A 16,566-nucleotide genomic window follows, 5' to 3' on the forward strand; every position below is an offset into this window, starting at 1 on the left:
TTACATATTTCAGCGGACAACTTTCAAATCATAGTGACAATGATGTCATAGTTAGTGATGGCTTTATCTTATAATTTCACTTGAGTTTATGTATGTAATTAATGGTAATAAGATTGGTTAATTTCATAATTTTAATCACAGTCCAAGACATGATAATCCTGTGAGTTGACAAAAATCTCCAGAAGCTGACAAAGATAATATTGAACTACTGTTATTAGGTCAACCTTTTCTTTTGTAGCAATCATTTCTGATGATTGCTAGTGGCCAAAAAATGACCACTGCCACAAGCTTATTAGCATATTACGTGAACAGGCCTTTCTCCTGAGTGTAAACGAAACGCAAAATTCTGAAATCTAACCGTAATGACCGTATCGCTAACTATCCCTAAGACTTCAACGTCTGCATGTGAAGAGGCCATTTTACGACGATGTCGTTTTGGCCATATTAGCCATACCCAGGAATACATAGTGAAAGGTATCCATTGTGATGAAAGAATCACAGTCCTGCTTGACTGTATTGATTTTTCTACATCACAAGTGATAACTATTTCAAAGTTTCATCGGTCAAAGATCTTTTAACAGTATCAGCTCTCATCTGATTCTTGAGATAAATTTGTTAAATAACTGTAACTGTGTTTTGTAATTAGTACATGATCGGTTTAATATTGGTGGAATAAATTTGATATCAAAGATTGTTCATGGTTGTACCTCAATGGGGGTTGAACTAGTGAAAAAGGATTGTCCCCCGGAGATGGTACTTAACGCCACGTCATTCACAGTATATTTATTACTGCCACGGTTTTAATCGCAGAATATGTGTTCTTTTAATTCGGCTAAATTTGTCAATAATCGCCAACACCTGAAGAGATTATGTAGATCCTGCTGGGGTCCATGCAGGAAGCAAAAGTACTGTAAGTCCCAATGGTCCCTAGTATGGTGATCTGCCCTCACTTGTTGATTATAAGGTATTGTGATATATGAATATGGTTCCATGCTAGTTTTAAATATGAATCTGTGATGAGTTTAGCTATTTTACTGTTCGTTGTTGACAGGTTCTAATAAATTTAAACTCACTCACTCACTCACTGCCTAGCCAATCTTAGAACTTTGACTACTGTCGCCGCTGGGTGAATATATATAATTATTACTGATTTTTGCTATCACGACTGTATTCTTGTATTTGCTACTGGCCTCTACCATCATATCATATACTATCATTGGATATTGTACAACCGCTCCATTGTGTACTGCCATTGTAACGTCTGTGCATTAATTTGTGTTGATTTGTTAACCTAGTTAATTTGGAAATATATGTGTGGATTGTATACCACTTGTTGATCGTCTGTTTCACTCTAGGTTCCTTTGCATGAAGATTTCTACGTCCAAATATTGTTTCAATTTGGAAATTGACTCGTAACAATTTATAACAACTTATTGGGGGGCATGAGTGTCCTAATCGTCTAAGGCGACGCGATTCGCTGTGCAGAGTTGCGTCCCTTGGGCAGCCGGAAACCTATAATTGTGGGTTTGAATCCCGGTTCGCCCTGTTTATGGTTCTAGGTTTGTCAGCACCATACCCGTGCTTGTGGGTTTCATCGAAGTGGTAAACATCTGAGACCTGCATCACTTCGTGCTTTCCTCCCATATTAAGCTGACACGCCGTGAAATAGTGAGTGGGTGAGTATGGTTTTACGCCGCTTTTAGCAATATTCCAGCAAGATCATGGCGGGGGACACCAGAAATGCGCTTCACACATTGTACCCATGTCGGGAATCGAACCCGGGTCTTTGGCGTGATGAGCAAACGCTTTAACCACTAGGCTACCCGACCGCCCCCGCCGTGAAATAACTCAACTCACTCACTCACTCTGGTTTATTGCACGTTTTGATGAAGACTCTTCCACAGTTTTCAAGCAGGGGTGACAGCAACCAAATGATGAGATTAATATGCATATGTTGTGATGAGCAGCAGATTAATATTGACAACAACAGGTAATAGATAACAAGTAGCATACAGATACTTGGAAATGTACAGTGAGACTGACAGATATCACACAGGTCATGAAGCACACGAGTAATGAAACCAGATGTACAGTATGGATAAGGATAAGGTTTAAACAGTTGTGACCAGCTGATTGGATCCTAATTAAAATAGACTATTGCTTAATTAGATCTTCATAGGCAGACGACATGTAATACCCCTGATCCCTGTTGATCAATGGTTTGTGACGGCGGATTTCTATAGCTACTTAGAGTTGGTAAAGTTCATTTGGTAAAGTGATGATGTTTTGTTGTGAGGATTTGGGCTTTGGTCAGTGAAGATGGTATCTATGCCTGCTTGGTGCTTAAGTAGTCTTTGATGAGAGGTCTTGCGAATGTAGGGTAAGAATCTACATGGAAACGTCATTATGTGCAGTATACCTGAAGTTGTTATCCATTAAGTTGCACATTTTCTTAAATATATTTGACATTTATACGTGTATCAAAAATGTACATTACTAACGTAATTTGGACATGATCAATAATATATGGTTGGTGCATAACATTCCGTTATTAATAATATATTGTTTCATTATTTTTATAAGGCTTAAACTTCCTCGGAATTCTGACTGTTTTTAATCAGTTTTTATTCACAGTTAACATTAACATTTGGTATGCATATTCACAATTTGTTTATTGATAAGATTCTCCCAGATTGTTATCAGCACCATACATATTTTTCACGAATGTACAACATTCTCTTGTGTATGAGAATTTGACAAACTGACAAACATATTTCGCATTTGAAAGGGAGTTAGCACTTCATACGTTACCCTGTTGTTCAACACATTAATCTGTGTACAGACACAATGTACAGACATCTTGGACCCTTGAAGATTCCTGAGTAGAATAGGTCTTCAGCAACCAATACTTGCCGTTAAAGGCGACTAACGGAATCGGGTGTTCAGACTTGGTTGATGCATGTCATCAATCCCATTTGCGTGGATCGATGCTCATGATATTAATCACTGGATTGTCCGGTCCAGACTCGATTATTTACAGACCGCCGTCATATAGCTGGAATATTGCAGAGTGCGGCGTTAAACAACCAACCAACGAACCAACCAACAGACATCTGGTGTGCGTTGCAAAGCGCCAGTCGCTTGCAAGCGATGTACAGCAATTCGCCTCACAATGGGATCCTAACTTTCAGCCACTTGCAATCGTACCAATCGCTGACTGAAGTCGATTCGTTCTCAAACCTGTAGGAGCACTGTCCACGACAGGTGGTTGTTGTTTTTGTAAACAGTTGTATTTGATTTTAATTAAACTTGCCACGACAATTCTTATCTGAATTTACACAACGAGATTATTCAGCATTTACAGACTCGCAACACCTGGCGTGATATGCCACAATCTGGTAGTATCTAATTCAGTATTACTCGAACTTACAGTGAAAAGGTCGATTTGAATTGTGTGGACACGGAGTAACACTACTGAATTGTCAGGGCTCCAAGCCTAAAAGAATGTAGAGCCCTATTGTAATTGTTGTGTTTCTTTTTATTATTATTCCGCCGTTTTTTGGTTTTGTTTCCGACTCTACCTCGACAACCAGTGGCCAGAATCTCTCCAAAATCGACAGCAACATCGGCACCAATGTGAAGCAGTAACCACAAAAATCCCAATGGCTAAGGGCAGATAACTCTTCAAAGTTTCAACTTCAGCAGCAACAATCTTCGAAACTCATTGTCCAGTGACGTCCAAATCTGCCATGCTGCAGCGCAATCAGATGCCCATCATTTTGTATTGTAGTACCACGATAGCTACAAGGCACCGTTTGGCAGCCATATTGGATTGAACGCTTTCAACATGTTTTTAACAATTTTCTCACTATTTGGCTGCCCAAAGCATCTTCTCTCACCATATCACAGCAAAAGCTTCAAAACCTTGAAGACTTTGTCTCTGTGCATGATACCACAGCGCTCTGAAGCCACTTTTTGCGATTTGTCTTCGATGGCCGCCACATTGAATGCTAATTCCAGTCGAAAGTTGTCACAAGCATTTCTGCGTGATTTCAAAATGTCATTTTGACAAAGTAGCAACTGCTTCCTATGTGGCTATTGGCCACTGAACATTTCACGCAAACAATCTCCTTCGACAATCCGACAGATACCTGAAGTCCTGACAAATTCAGAACACCACTTTGACTGTAACTCAATTGACAAAGATGTTCAAGGGGGAACTCTTTCTTCCCTGAGACCACTTGGCACCCTACCATAAACTTGACATATAGCAGACCTCGAAACACTTGCATCTCGGTTAATACTGGCCCGATTTCGACCAAATTTTCCGTGTGTGTATGTGGACTGGGCTTGTGGATAATCCTGGTGACTACGGAGAGAAAAAAATTCATGTATAACAACATCATTTAACCTATTGTACCTCACCATATCGTCTAATAACTGTCAGACTAGGCACTCTTTAGTATTTACATATGCAAATCGATATTCAAATGTAACAAATCCCAAGTCCTACATACACTAAACTGTAGATCTGACATGTTTTGATAATGCCATTTTGTGGTGTGACAAAGAGGGTTTACAACACTACAAGCTACACTACAATCAGCATGTCGTAAGAGGCAACTGATGGGGTCAGAGACTTTATTATCCAGCGCACTACCATTGGACCACGAACGCCATCACATGTAATCCTGGTTTGCAATGACAGACCGACATCATATAGCTGGAATATTGCTGAGTGCGGCGTTTAACAACATACAACCAAACAAACTAGGATATGATAACATGCATAAACTAAGTCAGCGTGCCTGACCACCCGATCCCGTTAGTCACCTCTAACGACAAGCATAGTCGCCTTTTACGGAAAACAATGGTTTTAAAGACCTATTCTACCCCGGATCTTGACGGGTTGAGATGCTAGTAGCCATCTGCGCCCGGTAGATTGCCCTGTTGACTATACCGTGCATAACCATGCGAACACTTAATGCTTAGTAACTGTAAGCAGCGTTTTCGGCTTCAGCTGTTGATCCTGGCGGTCGTAGTGGCAGGTTGTGTGTGCTCCAATTTCCAAGGGGGCAAATACGGTTCTCTTCCTTAATAATGCCAAACTAGGCCAGCGTCAAAACGGCCATATTTTTGTCAGTCAAAACGAACCAGAGAAATATCACATTGTTAATCAAGACCATATAATAATCATGTACACCAGTGCACATATCCTTCATGATACCGGAAATGACTTATGAGTGAACAGGGACAATTGCCCTTATAGTATTCACCTATGGCCATTAAAAACTCGGTTTCATTGTTTTAGTTGTCTGTATAACCAACGCGAGATATTGTGAAATGAACTTCCATGAATGTAAAGCAGGATCCGCTACTATATTTCAGTAACACTTGGAGCCTGCATCTTTGCTTGCAACTATATTTATATAGCATTTTCTGATTATCAGATTTAGTATCAGTAGGAGACAAAGACAGGGTTGTGCCTAGGTCCTAGATACTGATTTTACTGCTTATCAAGAGAACCCATGAAGTGAGAGAAGCGATAGTAATAACAGCTTCGTTAATTTTCTCTTCTTTAATGTTTCAGGCATCACATATAAGTTAACAGATGATGACTTTGTCAACTATGTGAATAAATTTGATAGAATTGGTGTCACCAACACTTGGTTGGATAATGTAGAGCACGTGAAAGTCACTTTCACAGAATTTACCATTTATAGTAAAGATGCTGATAGACTGTCTAAGACAGGCAGACTTTCAGGTGGGATAAAATTACTTGTAAAGAAGCAACTACAGCAACATATTAAATGGTGTAAAATAACGGAAAATGAAATATATATTGATAATTCCTTGCTCGGCTGTCAATCTGACATATTAAATGCATATGTATATTTTTATCCTGAGGGATCGAGCTGGTATAACATTTTATCTGTTGATTGTAATAATGGCATCACTATATTTCAAAACAGTTTGGACATTTTATCAGAATTATGAGATGCTGTTGATATCTGTGGTATCTGCTAGAACAGGAACAAAGTCGGATTTTGTAGAAGATGACATTATTGAATATATCGAAAGGCTGGGGCGAGGTAACTCAAGCTGGGATCTTATGGGCAATTATTTTAGTTTAAATCGTTTCTCAAGTGATAAAAATGTAAACAACTTTGGTAAATGTTTCTTAGACATGTGATTGTACAGAAACTATGAGGAATTTATCAATGTTCTTTTTTCGTGCTATGAAACTAAGAAAATGTATGAATTTGTAACACGCCCCAAACAATGTATAATATGCCTTTGGCCTCATCAGTATCATGAATAAAGAATGATTGATTGAATCACTATCAAATCTAACACAGTTGTAGGATTTGTTCAAGTCAATGAAGCAATCTATGCGTTCACGCAGTTAATATTTTTATATATCATGACATGTGCACAGAAAAAGATCATACAGGATCCTCCATCATGATTATGATGGTTCGGTGTCTTCGTCCTGTTTTAAGCATGCATGAAGGTTTTACCTGAACTTGACACTGCCGCTTGAAACTGTATCTTCGCCATAGCATTTGGAAATTTTAATATATTGACCAGTCCTATTAACGTTCAAGGAGCATTGTTCACGGTCCTCTCCCACTTAACACGAATCTGCAGGCAGTTGCAGTTAGACTTACACTGCATATTGCCTTCACACTTTGCTCCTTATACATTCCTCCTTCTTCAAGTCTTCAGCAAAATGATCTACAAAAACTCAATGACCAACTCCCAAAGCTCTGTATCATCATGGGCGATCTAAATGGGCATAATCCATTATGGGGAAGTTCAATACTTAATCAAAAGGGGGAAGTGATCGAGGATTTCGTTTCCGATAATGATCTATGCATTTTTAATGATGACTCAGACACTTACTTACACCCTGCAACTGGTACACTATTCATCATCAGATCTGTCTCTGACGGATTCAGTTTTGTTAAACGAGTTCTCATGGTCAGTCCACGATGACCTATGTGGGAGTGACCATTTCCCCACCGTGCTTAAACCCATTAATCCCACCGATGATCCATCTCCAACTTGATGGAATTTTGTGAATGCTGATTGGTTTTTATTTCAATCTTTATGCAAAGATAAATTACAACCTGCAACTTTTCAGAATGTTAATGACCCATTTTCAATTGCTGATGAATCAATTCCTAAGTCCTCTGTCAACCCACGTGTTATGGTTAGATGAAAATTGCAAACAAGCTAGGAAATGTCGTAAGAAGGCGGAGAAATACTTCCGTAAACATCCTTCTGTCCATAACTTGAACACTGTCAACATTTCAAACGCTAAAGCGAGACGTCTATTCAAACAAAATAAACGTTAATCATGGAAGAATTACTCGTATATCTCAAAAATAAACTCTCGTACCCCTATGTCCAAGGTATGGAACATGATTAAAAAGATCAAAGGCAAGGAATCAAATTCTACAGTTAGCCATTTGAAGGATGGTGATACTTTGTTAACTGATAAACCTGCCATTGCCATCAAAATTCTTCTTCATCTAATTACGTTCCTGAATTTCAAAAATATCAGCTCCAACAGAAAAAGAAAATCAGTAAATTTTACATCTGATAACGGTGAAGATTACAACGAAGTATTTTCACTACATGAGCTATATACTGCCTTAGGGCAAGCTCATGGTACAGCAGCAGGCGCTGACAATATTCATTATCAGCTGCTGAAACACTTGCCCGAATCATGCCTTGAACTATGATAAATATATTCAATGATATTTGAACATCAGGGACGTTTCCAGCTTCATGACATAATGCCATTGTTATCCCCATACCCAAACCTGGGAGGGATCATTCTGATCCATCAATTATCCGACCTAAATCTCTCACTAGCTGTGTTTGTAAAACTATGGAACGCATGGTAATTAATCTATTAGTGTGGTACTTGGAAACAAATGATCTTCTTACAAATATACAATGTGGTGTCCGGAAAAACAGAAGATAATTTAGTGCGTTTAGAATCGTTCATTCAAAATTCCATTGTAAATAGACAACATCATGTATCGATCTTTTTTAACTGAGAAAAGCTTATGATACAACATGGAAACATGGTATTTTAAAAGATCTTCATGATTTTGGATTAAGAGGCCGTCTGCCTCATTTTAAATCACAGTTTTTAACAGACAGGCAATTTCAAGTCCGAGTGGGTAAAATCCAGTCTGATCATTATAATCAGGATCAGGGTGTCCCACAAGGCAGTATTTTGTCTGTCGCTTAATTCAGTATAAAAATTAACAGTTTGTCAAACGTTTTAAATGATTCAGTTGGTGGATCACTTTTTGTGGATGTTTTTGATATATCTTGTCGTGGTAAAAATATGCACACAATAGAAAGGCAATTACAATTGTGTCTCAATAAAATTCACAAGTTTTTGTCTAGAGAATGGGTTTAAATTTTCCAAATCAAAAACTAACTGCATACAATTTTGCAGGAAATATAAACCGCATAAAGACCATGCTATTTTTAAATGGCACCCGTATCAAAGTGGTGAAGGAGGCAACGTTCTTGGGTCTTATTTTTGATAACCATTTAATTTTCCTCCCACATATTAAATACCTAAAAGCTAAAGTCTGAAGGCACTCGACTTATTGAAAGTGGTTTCAAATTCAATGTGGGGAGGGGATCAAAAACCCTCTTGAAACTGGTATAGATCACTGATCCGTACAAAACTTGATTATGGCTTCATCGTCTATGGTGGAGCCTGCAAAAGTAATTTATAAAAAACTAGATACTATATATCATCAGGGCCTGAGGCTTTGCCTTGGAGCCTTTATAACGTCTCTCATTCAAAGTCTATATAAAGAAGCAGATGAGCCTTCCCTTAAACAACGCTGTCTTAAATTATCTTTACAATACATCAATAAATTATATTCTAATCAGTCAAATCCAGCTTTTGAATGCATATTCAATCCTCTCTACGAAGATCTTTACAATAAGAAATCAACACTCTCTCCACCACTCGGAATCAGAATTACATCAGCAATATCAGCTTCTAATATTAATCTCCAAGATATAGCTCCTACTCAACTTTTCTCATCTCCTCCTTGGCAAATGGTCAAGCCAGAGGTAGACCTTACATTAACAAAACTAAAGAAATCAGATACTAACCAATTAATTTACCAACAAGAATACCATCAATTAAGAAACACTTATGACACTTACAGATCTATATTTACAGATGGATCCAAGGATGGTGGCGCAGTTGCTATTGCGACTGTCATTGGATCCAGAACAATATCTTCACGATTACCTGATAACAGTTCAATATTCACAGCAGAAGCAAACGCCATTTTCAAAGCACTGAGATATATCAGTAATCAATCTAAACATAAACAATTCATTATTATTCCTGATTCACTTTCGTGCCTTCAGGCGATTAAAAATATGTCTTCGAAACATCCACCTTTAATCCAAATTCTCGAATTAATTAATGATCCTGCTACTGGCCAATATGACATCGTCTTTTGTTGGTTACCAAGCCATGTTGGTATCATTGTTAACACAATGGCTGATGCTGTTGCAAAAGCAGCACTCAACAAATCTGTGACACCATTTCTTATCCCATACAGTGATTATAAGCCTGTTATTAGATGTTACATCAGGGATCTCATGCAGAAGAAGTGGGACACCCAAGTAGGTAGCAATAAATTACATGAAATTAAACCAACTATCGGTTACACCTACTTGGGCTGTCAGTCCAGATTTGGAGAGGTCATTATGTCGTTTTGGCCACAGCTGATATACCCACGAATATTTATTGAAATGTAAGGATCCTCAATTTTGCATCCTTTGTCATGAGAGAATCACGTTCAAGCATATCCTGCTTAACTGCATTGTTTTTTTCCATCACAAGGGATAAGTATTTCAAAATTACATCCATAAAGGATCTTTTTAATCATAACAGTGCTAATTTTATCATCGTTTGTTTTAAAAGAAATAGAATTAACAGATAATTTTTTATTATAATATGTATAGTATAAAGTAAAAGATTTTTAATTTGGTGGAATGAAATCATAACTGAGATTGTTAGTGGCTGTATCTCCACAGGGGGTTGAAGTATCGTAAAACAATTGTCCCCAGGGAAGGTACTTAAGTCTGGTATCATTCAACGTATCTTTTCATTTCTCTGTGATTTTAATTGTAGTATTTTTGTTGATTTTAACTCTTTGGCTAATCTTTCTGATCAACACCAGTGGCCAGAGGGATGGTGTAAATCCTGCTGGGGCACCATGTAGGTAGCAGAAGTACCGTAAGTCCCCATGGTCCCTGGCCATGGTATGGTGGCCTAACTTTGGTTGCTGGCGATCTAAAGTCTGTTTATATATTGTATCGTCTGATTATTTTATTGTTCTAAAACTAGTTTTACATTTATAATCTGTGATATTTTGCTAGTTGTTGTACTGTCATTCGACGACAGGTTTAATATATTATATAAATACCTAACTTGCCTAAGTCACGATATGGCTGAAATAATGCCGATGTGACTTTAAATATTAACTCACTCACTCCAATACTCATTTCCTATGATTATGGAAATACATCTTTTATTTAGTTTAAAATTTATTTCGCATTGCTTCAGACTCATTCCTTGAGCTGCTTTAGAGAAGAGGGAAAATAATGGACAGTCAGACAGTTCAGTGGACATATTATGGATAGAAAGGCGATGGACAATACATGTTTAACATATATCGCTAGATTTTGAGCCCCACTAAGAAGGACTTGAGTAATAGTGAAATCTTATGTTGTGGCCACCACATGTGATAGAGGAAGATCCACAAATACGTGTCAATTGAGTAAATCTTTGCGCCATGAGTCAGTTAAATAAGCTAGGACGTGATAAAATAGCGTTGCACGGGTAATTTATGTTTACGGCCCAGCAAGATTACCATTGCTCAACTCTTGGACAAACGTTTCAGGTTCTTGTGAAAAGATGTTAAAACAGTTACTGTTGCACCTAAAAGACTCCGTGCCCCAGTCGTCTCAGACGTCGTAACTGTGTCCCTGGGGCACGCTAGAAACACATGATCACATGTATGAATGCCGGTTCTCCCCGACCATACCCGTGCTCATGGGTTTTCACCAAAGTTGTAAACGTCTGATATCTGCATCGCTTCAGGCTTTCCTACCACAGTAAGCCTCTGTGATAAAACTGGAATTTTATGCGAAGTGCATTAAACCCAACTCGTTATTGTCGTATATAAGGAAGTTGTCTTGAAAGTAAGGCACTCTGATATAATAGGTGTGCATGATATGATAGCCCTTCAGACTTTACATCATCATCACGTTTGCAAATATTGTTTGTGCATATTGCAAAATATTCTGATTGCGTTTGAAAGGACAGTCTTACCGCATCTCCAAGCTTTAAGCGATAATGACATTAATCATGTCATTGATTATGCTCTGCAATGGAGCAGTTCAGACCCTAAATATTAGGACATAATACAATATTTGAGGCGCTGTTAAAGGTTTTGTTTCCAGATTAACACGACCTTCATACAACGTGAAATGGGAAATATTGACAGGTCACAAAAAGGCATGACAAAGATGTGTGACAACAGCTGTTCGTGAAATAGAGACAACCTACTGGTCTCGAGATGAATCGAAACAATAATGTCGAGTTTTGACAGTAGTAAATAAAAAGATCATGTTGGATTTTGAAATCCATGACAATACAATTAATATTTCAGTGGCTGGTGGAATGCGTTGGTAGCTGCTTGGAAACTTGAACAGTCCCTTATTATTGTAGGGACCATACACGGGTTCGTGAAAATTTGGTATAATTGACATTTTGAATATTGCCACATATACCGCCAGTCAACGCAGGAAGAAATCAGCAAAAAACACGCATCAGTACTGTCAACTTTGACAAGACAGTAAAACCTGATGTTAAATTCCTCTTTTGTACTGGATTCCAAAGCCCCAGGAAAAGGAAACGTGCAAAGAGAGACACATGTAAAATAATTTAGAGTGAAACAAACAAAACAACCAACAATTGGTAAGGAATCAACAAATGACCAGGTAATTAGGTTCACAAATCGATACAAATTACTGTCACAATACACTGCAATAAACTTCCACAGAATCTCAACAGAAACAATGTATTACAGGTACAAGCATTATTTCATAATAAATTATATGAACATCTGGCGTCATTACTAAATTTCAGTGATCCATTCATGTACTTTCCACCACTTTTTGTCTTTTACGCCCAATGAAATCTGTTTCCTTGTATAACTTAGAAATCAAGAATGGTTATTATCTGGCTCGGACGTTATATATTTAATGGACTGGGATGCCTTGCGAAGCAAACATATTTTGAAAGCCTTTCTTTCGCAAATAATGCAGTAATCACTGATTTTCATTGTTCCAGTCAAGTTTACAGCTATATTGCCTTTTACGCCCAATATAATACGTTTCGGCAAATAAACGAAACTGGCAAAATCTCCGGCCTTGAAGTTTTAAAGATTATGCAAGGATGTTGTGACATTGGCAAGAATGTTGTTATAGTGATCTTTCTAAGTCATCAGACCTTGAAGTGTCATTCTATCTGGCAGTACAATCTGCGCGTGCGCGTTGGTAGTCTTCTACTCGTCATATACTTAGCACTTCTCTTGTGATCTTCTGGCAGTCTCTGGATGTTAGTGCTGGTAACCTAACCAGTCTGCGTATCCTGTTCTCGTATGTGAACACATCAAGATGATACCACTGAGTTCGTGTGAATCCTTGAGCCTGCTCCAGGCATTCACAATGTTACTGATGTTTGCATTTCCCGTGTGCAGTACAGAACAATGTAGCATTCGTTCTTCTGTCGTTTTCAGTACCATTTCCATCAAGTTGTGTGGAAAAAAATGTATTGATTATGGCCTAACTTTGGATTTCGAACATATCAATGAAGGTTTAATCTGTCGTCAGTCGAGTAATGAATCAAAGAAGATTGAGACGATTGGAATGTACATTGCCTTTCCAAAGGACAAGTCCTATGTAAGTACATGGTTTAAACAATATATTTCTTTGGATTAACATGGGTCGTCCGATAAGACAATGCTGCTGACATGTGCTTATGTTAGTCCCTCTTGCAGCAGAGAAGTAAGGGATTTGAGACACACAGTATTAACATAATCGAAAATATGAGCTGATAATATGAGATAGATGGTTATAGAGCATACAGCCTATTGAAGTGCCGTTTGTAATGTTATGAAGTTTGTGTATGTTCAGACAGCTTTCAGTTGCTCTAATAGGGAATCACAGGTACCTTGTGGAATATTTCTTGAAAATAAAGAACTGATCTGGAAATGCCTTTAATGCTGCGCGAACGAGATTATGGATACCCGCTCCATTGTTAATACATCGTGAAAGAATGTGTTTGTTTGTTTTATACATTTTATTCCATTTACAAGTACATGTTAACAAATATATAGAGAGGGCAAGTACGTTCACAATCGAGGTAGATGACAATAAAAACCTTTACTGGAAGACCCTTATACATTGTTTGAGGTCGTCCTTGATAATACATGGATGAGATATTTTATGAACGCTTCATGATTATTGACAAAGGAGAAGAAGTCGGTCGCTTACATTTCGTATGATAACAATGCATTCTGATGTTAATGATGTTTTTGACTGCAATATGTTCTTCACTTTGACAAATGTCACTCTATCATTTAATGAATACATCAAATAGCGATATTTGTTAATTAATAGATAAATGAATATTTTTACTGATAGCAGAATATGGTTAATTACATGGTCATATCATATGTAGATGATCCAAACATGACAGTTATTTTTTGTAAATTCAAGATCAATATTGAAATTACTGTTAATATATATATGAGCCTATGACCAGAAGTCCATGACGTGTTCACATTTCTAATAAAAATGTGACAAATCTTCCCCACAGCATTTACAGATTGTACAAATATCATTATCAACTAAGTCGAGCACAAGTAATTCTTTCCTTTTTTAGATTGTCCTTAGTACATTTCTGTACTCTGAAAAATCATCTTTCCAATTGAAAGGAAGGTGAAAATATCACTCTTATAGGATCCGTGAAGATCCGGAGTAAAACAGTCTTCAGCAACCCATGCTTCCCGTAAAAGGCGACTATGCTTGTCGTAAAAGGCGACTATCTTTGTCATAAAAGGCGACTATGCTTGTCGTAGTAGGCGACTAACAGAATCGGGTGGTCAGGCACGCTGATCTGGTTGATGCGTTTCACATTCCCAATTGCTTGGATCAATGCTCATGATGTTAATCAATGGATTGTCTGGTCAAGACTTGATTATTGACAGACCGCCGTCATATAGCTGGAATACTGCTGAGTGCAGCGTTAAGCAACAAAAACACAAAACAAAACAAACCTTACAGAACAAATTGTCACTGCATGTTATACATCAATTCCAAGAGTTTCCAAAGAATTTCCAAATCTTCAAAAAACTGTTGGACACAATGATTAATTTCTTTTGTATCTCTTGGAAACTACTCCTTGGATTATTTTTAAAGAGACATGAGTAAATTGTTTTAACAAATATCTCCAATATATTATACGACAGTGGTATTCAAGAAAAAAATGACTTATTCGTTTGTGTGTTTGCTAATTTTGACACGTAGAAAGTGCTTCTTTCAAAAATGAAACGTCAAAACGGCAACTCCAGAAAATAGCCAGTCTCCATAATCTGCCAAAACAGATTTCAATCACAATTAAAGTTAACCACCATATTCACAAGAAATCTCTGCCAAAAGCAAAGTCGATTGTACGACTCCGCCCGCATGATGAACATGTGCATACGAATCACTATTAAATAGTGGTAATACCAAGTAGTTGTGAAAGGGTGAGCGTGTCCTGCCCTTCCGGTGGTACCCATACCAAAGGCAAGTCAATTGTTAACCTGGAAAAATAAAACTTGAATATATTATACAAGTTGAAATAAGGAACTCTATCGGACTTCATTTTTGTAACTGATGCGTCAAATTTGGAAATGACTTCAACATGCCAACATAAACACCAAAGGGCTGGAGCTGCAGGAATAAAGTTGACAATTGGAAAGTTGAAGTCATCCCTCTTGTCATACAATCTTGTGGAGAGTGTTTTGTCACTCTGAAATTTTATGCATAGATCTAAATATGAAACAGAGGTTTCAACAGACTTAAAGCAGAGAGCAAATCCGCCCTCTTCGACCACCAGCAAACGTTCCCAAGCAATGAAATCCAATTTGACTAAGTCCTAATCCTTTCTACCAAATACCAGGACTTCACAAAAAGATAGCTCTAGGAAGCCATAGACATCCGCCGTCACAAACTTTTGATTAACAGAGATCAAGGGTATTACAAGGGTATCATCTTATTGCCGCTTACTGTATATCTGGCCTCATTACGTGTGTGCTGTTTGATATCATGTTCTTCTTCATGTCTGGTGTTGACCTATATTTACTTGATTATCAGCACGTCCACATTTTCACAGCTACATGGCTTCTTGATGTTAAATTTAATCTGTAACTCTCGAAATTCTGAACAGACTTGGCAGACAGGCAAATTATTATTTTCACACGAAAGCTGGTTCCAAAGCCATGAAAAGCGTGAGAGACGAAATGTTTGGGAATTATGAAAATACGCTCTTGTCAAACATCCTAACTAGCTACAGCAAGTTTCTATTAAGTGCCTTCACCAGCCTAGCAGCACTAGAACATTACAACATTTTCAATGTTTCTGTTACATTCTCTCACCATCCGGGGTATGAAAAAACGAAAGTGTACACTGCTATAAAACATATGTAACTGTACAGAATATGTTGATTGCTCTAATTGAGTTAAACACGGCTGTATGTTAAGCCCTCTATTATTGTCCTTTTTCATGAATGAATTGTCAACTGATGTTTCATGAGATTAGAGCACGGCATACATTTATTTCCAGACACCAGTTCGAAATATGATTATTGTTTGCTCAATTTCCTTGAAAGGTTTCACAGATTCACATGGACAACAGTCAGTAGGTCATTTTCGTAGATAATATGGTATACATATACGTGTAGTGAAAAGGATGGTTCAACACACGTGTTCAAATTTTCGCAATATGTTTAATTTTGATTTGTATGTGACCTGAGCAAATTGACCATGCTCTTACATTCTCCCAAAATGTGTCTCCTCGCACTGTTAACATCAACCGCTGAGACACCACTGTGTCAATGAATCTGCTACCTCACATGCCTGTTCCCACCAAAGAGGACTCACCAATGTTTCAAGAGGTTTGAATCTATTGAAGATAGCTTTGTGTCGTCACTCAGCCATTTTTGTACAAAATGTACACTTCTGACAACGACTTTTCTAAAGTGGCTGTTTGTGTTGACATTTTAAACTGTTGATTACATACCCAGGTGAGCTACAGGACCATGGCACTATTTTATATATTCTATGAATGTAGATAAATTTAACTTCAAATCATAAATGATTCACTTACATGCCAGGTATGGAACTTCTTGGATCTGACAACATAATTTTGACAGCTGTGATCAGACGCGGA

At 37.7% G+C, this 16,566-nt stretch overlaps 1 pseudogene; it reads left to right on the forward strand.

Annotated features, from left to right (window-relative positions):
• Positions 1–16,566, forward strand: part of LOC139458712 (serine/threonine-protein phosphatase 6 regulatory ankyrin repeat subunit A-like) — a 49,423-nt pseudogene that overhangs the window by 20,571 nt on the left and 12,286 nt on the right.

Source organism: Haliotis cracherodii, unplaced genomic scaffold (assembly GCF_022045235.1).
Source record: "Haliotis cracherodii isolate W230 unplaced genomic scaffold, xgHalCrac1.p SCAF_13, whole genome shotgun sequence".
Classification (NCBI taxonomy): domain Eukaryota; kingdom Metazoa; phylum Mollusca; class Gastropoda; order Lepetellida; family Haliotidae; genus Haliotis; species Haliotis cracherodii.